An 11,211-nucleotide genomic window follows, 5' to 3' on the forward strand; every position below is an offset into this window, starting at 1 on the left:
ACAATGTCCCTTGAATCCCCATTGTAGATTTTACCCAAGATGCTAGCCCCTGTGTACATGTCTTCTTCAGTGTCCTCAACCCATTCTTCTTTGTTCTTCCACTTCCTGACCCAAACCTAGAGCACCATTGCTATAAATTCTCCTGCAGTCACATTCTCCTTATTTTCAATAAGGTCCCTAACACCTGTAAAAGTGAAGATTGCCTGGGTTCACCGTCCATATCTGTCTCTGACAAGCTGTGTGAATTGGGAGGAAGGGATACTTAAGAAATCTATATCTCCTTTCTTTACTTGAACAATGGGCATAATAATAGTACCTACTTGTAGGGTTGCTGTGAAGATTCAATAAATTATTAATAAGACCTCAAGCTCTTTCAACAGCAATAGGTAGAAAGCAAGGACTTACATATTAGCTATTATTTTTCTTATTTTCTGTAAAACAGGGATAATAATAACTACCACAAGGCACTGTTTGGATTGAATTTGATAATATATCTGTTAGTTTTGAATGATGATAGTTATTAATATCTGAATCCCAGCTATAGTGAAATAGCTTCATTTCCTTAAATAGGGACGATTTCTTTCATTTCCAGACCTCCTCATACTCTTTTCCCTCTGTCTGGAACACTATGCTCCTTTGGGTAACTCCTATCCTTCCAATTTAGGCTTATTCATCACTTCTCTGGGTAGCCAGTTTTGTCAATAGTATAGAATGGTGAGGTGTGTCTGTCTGCTCTGTCTCCCAATTCCTGTGCCTCTCCAGTTGTGGCATTTAGCATCCTTTTGGTAATTACTGATTTTATTGTCTTTCCTCCCCACTTGTCAGCAACTCTGTGAGAGAAGAAGCTATGTTTCCTTGCATATACTTTTGGACAGTTTCTGATGTAATACTATAATTAAACAAATAATAACAATAAAATTTTCCAGTAAATGAGGAATAGTAAGAAAGATAAGAGAAAAATGAGGACAGAGTGAATCCATGAAACTCAATTTACAAGTGTGTATCAACAAGAGATTATTAAACAGTGTCAAATGCTAGGAGAGAGGTCAAGTAAGCTAAGGACTAGAATGTATGCATGGGAAATTATTGGTGACCTAAGAGAGAATAATGTAATGATTTGCTAGAGCAGGGAACAGATTGCAGGAGGAGGATGAATGAAAGGGAGGTGATAAACTGGAGTAGCAAGTGTAGACCTCTTTCATAAAGTTTGGCCAGAGAGGAAAGAGTAAAAAGGCAGAGGCCAGATGGAATCGGGGCCCTGGACATGGTATATGTGTGTGTGACATTGTGACTCTGTTTATGTGCCCTTGTATGGTATATGAGGGTGTGTGTAGGTATCTGTGTATGCCTCTGTGTATATGTCTGTGTCTATTTATCCATGTTTATCCGTTTGTCTCTCTGTGCATGCCTTTGTGTGTATCTGTTTATCTGTGTGTCTGTGTCTTCATGTACCTATGTATGTGGATCTGTGAGTCTCTCTGGACGTGTGGCATGTGTGTGTAAGAAAGAGAGAGTGTTTAAGATGGAAAAGTTGAGGAGAAAGAGGTAAAGTGAGAGGTCACAAGGAAAACTGGTTAAGATTAAGAGCCTGCTTAGAGGATGGGAGGAGCTGAGAGGACTGAGGATTCTGTGATTTTGTCTGTGAGAACCGGAGAAAAGATGTTTTTAGTACTGTGTTTTATATGTATATGTGATAATAATATATATACAAATATATATATCTATAAATGTATATGTTATTATTATCCATATGCGTTGAATATGTTGGTCCGCTAATTACTGACCTTATCTTTTCCCTGAATCCCTCTATTTGTATGTGATAGGTTACATTTCATTGCAAGTGAAGATTGGACTGTTATAAAGGCAATGAATTGCTTATTCATTTTTACTTATAAAATAATTTTGTGCTATTGAGTAAACAAAGTCTGAGAGAAAAATGAACAAGTGATACATTTATTCATTGAAAGTTTAAGCACACTGTAGATACACTATACATAAATTTAAGACTGTTAAAAATGTATGGGATAATATTGAAATCTCTGCTTCTGGTTTTGAAACTTTCAATATTTGTTCATTAAAAGGACATTAACAGTGTTCAACAGGGGATTTTGAATTATCAGAATTACCATATTACCAAGAACAAGTAAATGAGTCAGCCACTATTTGTAATTTGTCAATGTCAAAATTCCTTAGTAATATTCTTACTTAAAGTGTTTATATTTGTCAGAATACTAGAAAAGGAAAACTTTAAAGCAATACGTTATAGAAAAAATTGTTTCTGCTTTGAAAAATGTGATCACATATGCAGAAAAGCTTTTTTTTTTCACTTCTCAACAAAACTATCAAAAATATACAAGTAACTTAAGCACATCTGAGCAGAATCTCAATGATGGCCACAATACCCAGTGCCTCAGCAGAGGGGCTCCCGAGGGCTCTAGAGCCCTTTAGACACAGTAAGTAGGGCAGACAGGCTCAGGAATTTGGCACCCTGTCAGTAGGACTTGCTTTGGAGTTTATGATATCCAGTATATCAGAGGTAGATTCATTTATAGTTTCCCTACACATGGCTCTTCTACCCCATTTATTTGAACCTATATTTAGCACTATATCCATTAAATATGTGTCCCAGAGACATAAATCTTTCAGCTGTTCAGATGCTGGTTGATCCCTGATTCTCAGTAGAGTTGTACCACCTACTCTCCAGTTCATTGGACTCACCCAGGACAACTAACAAGGAGATGATGATGGACTATGCTCATCCCGAGAAACAGAGTGCCTGCAACTGCAAGCAAGACAGTCCCATGTATTTGCCCCATGGGATCTAAGCCCCTTTTCAATTAGAAACTGAGTGGGCATCACCATCCCCATTCCTCAAGATTGGGAATTGAACAATGGTCTAAAGTAGACTTATTATTATTCTGTTATAAACTTATTATTATTCTAGCAATGGAAGAATTTGTATCATTGATATAAACGCATTGGTCACCAGAGGTTCTAAGGAGAAGGAGAAGGAAGAATAGGTGTAACATGGAGGCATTTTTGGGACATTGGAATTGTCTTGCATGACATTGCAATGATGGATACAGGCCATTATACATTTGTTATAACCTATAAAATTGTGTGGGCCAGAGTATAAATTATAATGTAAACTATATTCCATGGTATTAGCTGTACTTCAATATGTGTTCATCAATTGTAACAAATGTACCACACTAATGAAAGATACAGTTAATATGGAAAGTGTGGGGGGGAGAGGGGGGGCATATCAGAATCCCCTATATTTTTAATATAACATTTATGTAATCTAAAGCTTCTTTTAAAAATATTAAAAATATATTAATATATACAAGTAATTTTTAAAATTATGTGAAATTGTGAGAAAGTATTTTAATGAGTATTCTTTAAAAAATTCATTTTGAATAGGGAATGCATGTTCATATAAAATATTCACAGGGAATATGGTGAAAAGTAACCTTCCCTTCACTGCTAATCCCCAGCCATTCCAGGTCTTGCCCAAGAGGAAACCACTGTCATAATTTCCTGTGGGTCCTTCTGGAGCTATTCTTTGCATTTATAAATTTGTGCTTATTTATATGCTTCCCTCCATTAGTAGCAGACTTTATGCATTGTCATGCACTTTGCTCTTTTTCTGAATGGCTGTTGAATTTCAGAAGTAAAAGAAAGAAAAGGGGCAGAGCTATGGCCCAGAAGTTACTAGTGAAACTTCTTCCTCCGCTCCCTGTTCATCCATTAATATGAACAGTGGTTCCCTTTTGTACAGGGGTAAGAGGGTAGAGAAGGAAGGAGTTTAGGCGGGTGGTGTCTGTGGCTGTGGGGAGTTAGGTATGCGAGTTGTTTGGCCCCAAGATTGGGTTGGGCTGCCCAAGCTCCAGAGAAGTGGCAGTGGTTAAAAAAATAACTACTTTTTTAAGGAGTGATTTGGTGGATTTCTGGGAAGTAGAAGATGGCCAAAAGTTTATTTCTGGGAAAGAAGAGTCATTTTAGAGTCTTGGTGACCAAATGTGGCACAGAATTGGAGAGGAAGCCATTTCTCCCACCTTGGAACCCAGCAATGATATGACACTCCTTAAATCTGTAGGCAGAGAATGTGGAAAATTATAAGCCAGAATAGGAAAGGAAGGAAAAAGCAGATACCATGTAGTTATAGACTGGTTTGTGGTACATGTGTGGCACTCTTTTGGAGAACTCCCAAAATAACTTGGAGATGAGCTAAAATTACTAGTCATCAAGCCAGTTGGGGCTCTTGCCAACAAAATTTAGTCATAAAAATAAACTACAACTTTATTTCATACTCCCAATTTGGTGAAGCCTGGAAAACTTGGCTGGGTCACTGCAACAGAAAACCTGAAGGAAAAGTGGTTGCATTAAGGCCCACCAGCACTCCCAGAGTTCATCGGAGCAAAGAACAAGTGAATGTTTCCTGTGGATTGGATGTGAGTCACGAGTCAAAGAGCTTGGGCTTGGAGTTATGTCTTATCTAAGAGGGCTGCAGAAACAGGCTGGATGTATTGTCAGATCTGTAGGGGCAAAATAAGGCAAAAACTACCAAGTAGAACAGTGATGGAGTCACCTAGGTCCAGAGAATTGCATGGATTCTTAAAATAACCCACTAAAATATCCCTCAGTAGAATCAGCTCTAAGCATCAGCCAAGCCCAGGTAGTGCTGCTCCTATATGACCCAAGAAGTGCTGCTCCTCTTCTATCTCCCCTTCTCCCAGCTCCATCCCTGGAGAGGTCAGAAGCCTTGTACTGTTGAGAAGGGAGGAGGAATAGAAGCACTGGATGAAAAGCTGGAAGCACTGGAAGAAGCTGACTGTACTCCAGGGGGAGGTAGAGGCCTCAACTTCCATTCAAGTTCAGGATTTAGTTTACTACATGGAACTGAACATTTTAAAAGTAATGAGGCTATTTATCAACTTATATTCACTGAAGTACCCACACATTTCCATTTTCATCCAGGGATAAGAGAAGAACTAGCTCTACTAAACACACAGGGACAGTGCTGTGTGCTATTGTCCCATGAGTTGTGTTTGTGCCAGATAACAATTACTCGCAGATGTGAGAGAAAGACAAAATAGAAGAAATCCTCAACCTCTCAAGTTTTCATTTCCTATCTCTCCAGTGGTTCTTCAATTTTTATTTTGTTTTAATGGCTTTCTTTCTTTCAAGGTCACTATCACTTTCCTGCTCAAGGCTTCCATATGATTTCTTTTCTTTATTCTGTCAGGGTTTCTTCCATTATTTTGGTCTGCTGCCCTAACCATTAGTTCTACTCTTCTCAGACTGATTCCCTCACTATCCCTGCTGTGGCAGTGGCAGCAGTTGTCATACCAGCATTTTATTCTTCTTAAAGTACAGACCCTTGAGAAGGAACAGCCTAAGGACATTGCCCTCCAGCTGGTGTGGGCTCTCAAGAGCCAGGATGTTTGATGACAGCACTCTCTTGCTGCCAGTTACTGGCCAGCACCTCAAGTTTCATTTGAAGTTATAGGCTTCTCATTGAAAATGAAATCCTCTCAGTAGATTGCACCTTTAAGCCCTCACTGTGGATTGTCTGGACCCCTTAAATCAGGCAATCAATGTGGCCCATATTAGGACCCCGGGTTAGTTAGGAAATCTCCTACCACACAATTATAAACACCTTTCAGGCAGAGAGGATGCAGCGTCAACTCCTGGCTCCACTCTAATGATGTGTATTTGTACAAGCTAAGGATGATAAATTTACCTCTCTCAAATGAGGATAATGATGCCACCCATTTATTAAATGAACAAATAGGCATAACATAGTTATCAAAGGGCTAGTCTTTAGTAAGAATTTTGTGTTAACTAAGAATGATTATTGCAACCCTAGGTCATTTTAATCACAAATTTACCTATCTCTTATGTTCCCAGGCTATTAATTACTCCTTTTCCTTTTTCCCCTTCTTTTGGGCAATGGCACTTTGATTTACTGCCTATTACTAAGGAAATCATATGGTTCTTCATTTCTAGGCCAGGGACTTCCACTTAATCATCTGCATAGACATTTTAAATGGCTTGCAAATAATAACCCTGCTACAGTTAGTACTCAGTTTCCTTCCCATCTAACTTAATGCTAAAGCTAGAAAATAGGAAAGGACATGGTTGGATTATAGAATTTTGGAATAGGACTCCTTAAAACTTCAACTCCTTTATTTCACACATTTTGTTGATTTTTCCCTTTTTGTCTCCTTTTCTTATTGGTTGACTTCTGAACATATGGAGGGATTTTAAAAATAGTTCTTGACATGAAAGCTGCTTTGGACTCTCATTTCTTAGCCTCCCTTGACATTGTAATCCTCCATATTCCCTTTCCAAAGCCATGTAGCAATAGGACTTTTTTGGCTCCTGGTAAGACTACATTTCTCTTCATTCCAGGTAGAATCAGGATCCCAATATGCATGTTCATGATGTGTTTCCTTCCTGAAATAGCAACTAAAAGAAGAGTTGGTCCCTGAGGGTGCTGAGGGTGGTGAATGAAAGGAAGAAGGTGGACCTCAAGAGGATTCAAGAACAGTTATAATCCAAGAGGTGCAAGAAAGTACACAACTCATCAAGTTTTCTGAATGCTTATTGGATTCCATAGTCACTTTGTCAGATGCTTAATCCCACGGTATTAAAGCAAAATTTCTTATAAAGTAAAAATAGATCTGTTGGGTTTTGTCCCCAAATTGATTATGAAAGTTTAATATCTTTCCTTTTGGTGTTATTATGGGATAGCTCTTAAGGAGGTGAGAGGCAGGGGGTGCTATGTTGTTTGCTTGGTGAATGGATGTGAATATTTTATCACTTTGATGGGCAGCTGTCAGACAGAGAAATTGTAGCCATACATGCGGAAATCCATAAAATATTTTTCTGCATTAGCTTAAGGGCACTGTGCTTTTCTTCATCTATGGTTTTAGCTTAAATTCTACTCTATAGAAAAAATAGTAAATATACAAAAATAGATTAAAGTAACAATCACGAGGATTAAAAATTATCTCAGTATTTTAGTTAAGAACCAAAGTCTTGATTTAACCAATTTGAAGTTTTTATAAATAGTTTTCAATTCAATTTCAATTCTCAATTCACAGCAAGAAAACTAATCAAAATACAAGTAGTCTGGTTTCTTGTCCCTTCAATAACTATCTCTTTCTATCCAAAGAAAATGTCCAACTTTAAGTCTCTTTAGTAAAGCAACATGTGGAAAAATGAAAATTTCTATAAAACTGAATTTGTGACAAAGCTTTTTATTTTATTTGCACAAACCCCAAAAGGAAGTGTCTAGAGATAACTACATCAGTAGCAGCAGATTTTACATAGGTTTATAATATGGTGAAATTAATTATAAGGACACAAGCAAGGTCTTAGACCTTTCACAGTGATTTTATGTGGACAATTACTACCCTTCTACCCTTCTATAACAAACATTCAATCACAATATAATTTCAATAAACTATCTTTGAGGTCACACATTCTTAAGGTTAAGAGTTAAATAATATGAGCAAAGCTAAAACATGGAAAAGCTTCTTCCTTATCCTTCCTCAAGCTCACATACATAAAAGAAGGCATGGCCAAGGCCAAAGTCTGACGATTTGACCAGGACACAACAAGCCACATTTAGATTTAGATGCTTTATTACTTACACAGACATAGGAAAGAAGAGTACTCAAAGGTGCCAGCTCCCAGTGAGCTTTGTCCCACAAACCAAAAAAGGACAACACCAAAACAAAAGGGAACTGATGGTGATTGCAATGCAAGTTGCAAGATACCCTCTTGCTGAGGAACCTATTCTAGATTGTACCCAAGCAATTTTGTATGTGCAGCTTGAGTCTGAGGGGGCAGGCAGAAAGCCCCACACCTCATCAGAATCCAGGAGCTGATGAGAAACTGTCTCATGACAGTCTCCCACGTGAGATGGCACATGGCCTTAGAGCAGCTTCTTATCAGGTTCCCATCCTTTTGTATTCCAGGAGGATCACAGGGCTTTTCATCCCAACTAAGGTAAGCTGTGGTTCTTGCCTTTGCCTATTTGGATACGTGTAAGGTCACCAGGGCATCATGGCAGAGCTGTTTACTGTAGTTTTTTTAGAAGACAAGCTGGATAGAAACTCAGTTCAGAATGACAAGGCATAAATGGAAGAAAATGTCACTCTACATACAAGACAGCAGATCTTACAGTGATGGAAAACATAATGCCAAAATTCATTTTTTATTTTATTTTAAAAATTATTTATTTCAAGTTCTTTTTAAATTTTTTTTTTTTTTAAAAGATTTATTTATTTATTTAATTTCCCCCCCTCCCCTGGTTGTCTGTTCTTGGTGTCTGTTTGCTGCGTCTTGTTTCTTTGTCCGCTTCTGTTGTCGTCAGCGGCACGGGAAGTGTGGGCGGCGCCATTCCTGGGCAGGCTGCTTCTTTCTTTTCACGCTGGGCGGCTTTCCTCACGGGCGCACTCCTTGCGCGTGGGGCTCCCCCACGCGGGGACACCCTTGCGTGGCACGGCACTCCTTGCGCGCATCAGCGCTGCGCATGGGCCAGCTCCACACGGGTCAAGGAGGCCCGGGGTTTGAACCGCGGACCTCCCATATGGTAGACGGACGCCCTAACCACTGGGCCAAAGTCCGTTTCCCAAGTTCTTTTTAAATTTTGTATTTTATCTGTCATTTTTAAAACTATCATCACTATTTCATTTTCTTATTAATTTTATTTGATTATTTTGTTGGCTTCACTTTTAAAGTGGGGCATATGGGAATCCTTTACACTTTTTATGTATCATTTATGTAATCTAAGTATCTTTAAAAAATAAAAATAAAGAAGAATAACAATACACACAGGTTAAATAAATAAATTTGGGGAAACGGACTTTGGCCCAGTGGTTAGGGCGTCCGTCTACCACATGGGAGGTCCCCGGTTCAAACCCCGGGCCTCCTTGACCCGTGTGGAGCTGGCCTATGCGCAGCGCTGATGCGCGCAAGGAGTAAACCCCGGGCCTCCTTGACCCGTGTGGAGCTGGCCTATGCGCAGCGCTGATGCGCGCAAGGAGTGCCGTGCCACGCAAGGGTGTCCCCCGCGTGGGGGAGCCCCACGCGCAAGGAGTGCGCCCGGTAAGGAGAGCCGCCCAGCGTGAAAAGAAAAGAGCAGCCTGCCCAGGAATGGCGCCGCCCACACTTCCCGAGCCGCTGACGACAACAGAAGCGGACAAAGAAACAAGACACAGCAAATAGACACCAAGAACAGACAACCAGGGGAGGGGGGGAAATTAAATAAATAAATAAATCTTTAAAAAAATAAAAAAAATAAAAAAAGTAGATATTTTTAAAAAAATAAAGTAAATTTGAATTAAACTGGCCTTTGGGTCTGTCTGTTAATACCTTGTATGTATTTTATAACTGGATGGTAATTGTTATGTAAACATTGTCTATTCCTTTATTTATCCTGGCTACTAAGTGTCATGACCAGCTCAATACTTGAATTCTCATATTTCCTTTCAAATTTTCTCATTGACTCTCATAGTAATTTGTGATGTATGCTCTCTTAAATTTTAACCAGGTTTGAACTTTAAATTTATAATTTTTATTTTCACATATTCTATACTAAATCAAACTTCCCATCAAGGACATTTGTATTAGTCTGGGTTTTCCAGGGAAACAGAACCAAGAGAATATTATGAGATTTATTATAGGAATTGGCTCACACAACCATGGGGATTTGCGAGCCCAAATTCAGTAAGGGCACACCACAAGCAGGGAACTCTGATGGTTGCAGTGAATTTCCCAGGAGAAGCTGGCTGGTTGAAGAAGAAATAGAAATTGTTTCTGATGCTGAAATCGTCAGTTTTCCCTTTAAGACATTCAGCCAATTGGATGAGACTTCTCTCATTGCTGAAGGCGATCTCCTTTGCTGAATGTAGAAGTAATCGGCCATAGATGCAACCAACAGTAACAATGAGGACTGTTTGCTTCACCAAACTGACACTATAACCTAGCCAAGTTGACACATGAACTTAACCATCACAACATTCCAAAGAAGTTAAAATACTTTCAACACAAGCAAGACTAAGTTCCAAGTTTCAAAGTTTTCAAAAGTTTGCAGAATTAAGTCAATCTTTCTTTTGTAAACTGTATCTTCCAAAGACTGATGCAGCTAGACAATTAACTGGCTGATTAGTTTATATTTGAAGATAGTTTTTATCTTCTTGTCATAGGTTCACCTAAATGAAACAAGAAGGTATCCCTTACCTGGCTAGAGTTATTCTGTCCATTTGCCCAAGGACACTTCTCAAGAAACATAAAAATGTGGCCAAGAACACCATGGAATGGCATATTCCTTGTGATATATATGTATATATATTTGTAAAGATATTTATATTACTTACATGTTACATGAAAAATATAGGGGATTCTCATATGCTCCACTCCCTACCCCTCCCACACTTTCCCACATTAACAACATCTTTCATTAGTGTGGCACATTTGTTACAATTGATGAGCACATATTGGAGCATTGCCACTAAGTGTGGATTATAGTTTGCATTATAGTTTAAACTCTCTTCTACACATTTTTACAAGTTATGACAAGGTACATCATGGCCTTTATCCATCACTGCAAAATTATCCAGGGTCCCAAAATGCCACCATATTACCCCTATATATACATATATATATTTTAAGATACTTTGATTATATAAGTGTTACATAAAAAATATAAGGGATTCCCATATGCCCCACAACCCACATCACCCTCATTTTCCCACATTAACAACATCCTTCATTAGTGTGGTATATTCATTGTAATTGATGAGCACATTTTGGAGTATTGCCACTAAGCATGGATTAACGTTTACCTTGTAGTCTACACTCTTTCCCACCCAATTCTGTAGGTTATGGCAAGATATATAATGGCCTGTATCTGTCATTGCAATGCCGTTCAGGACAATTCCAAGTCCCAAAAATGCCCCTGCCTTATACCTGCTTTTCCTTCTCCTTGCCCTCAGTACCTTCAGTGGCCACTGCCTGCATATCAATGATATGATTTCTCCCATTGGTAGAATCGCAATAAGTCTATAGTAGAATACCATTAAGTCTACTTTCATTAGATTTTCATAGTTCATTCCCCAACCCTTAGGATGGTGATGTCTACTCCACCTATAATTGAGAGGGGCTGCAATCCATTAGGGCCAATGAATGGGGCTC

The sequence above is a fragment of the Dasypus novemcinctus genome, chromosome 5, assembly GCF_030445035.2.
Source record: "Dasypus novemcinctus isolate mDasNov1 chromosome 5, mDasNov1.1.hap2, whole genome shotgun sequence".
In the NCBI taxonomy this organism is placed as follows: Eukaryota; Metazoa; Chordata; class Mammalia; order Cingulata; family Dasypodidae; genus Dasypus; species Dasypus novemcinctus.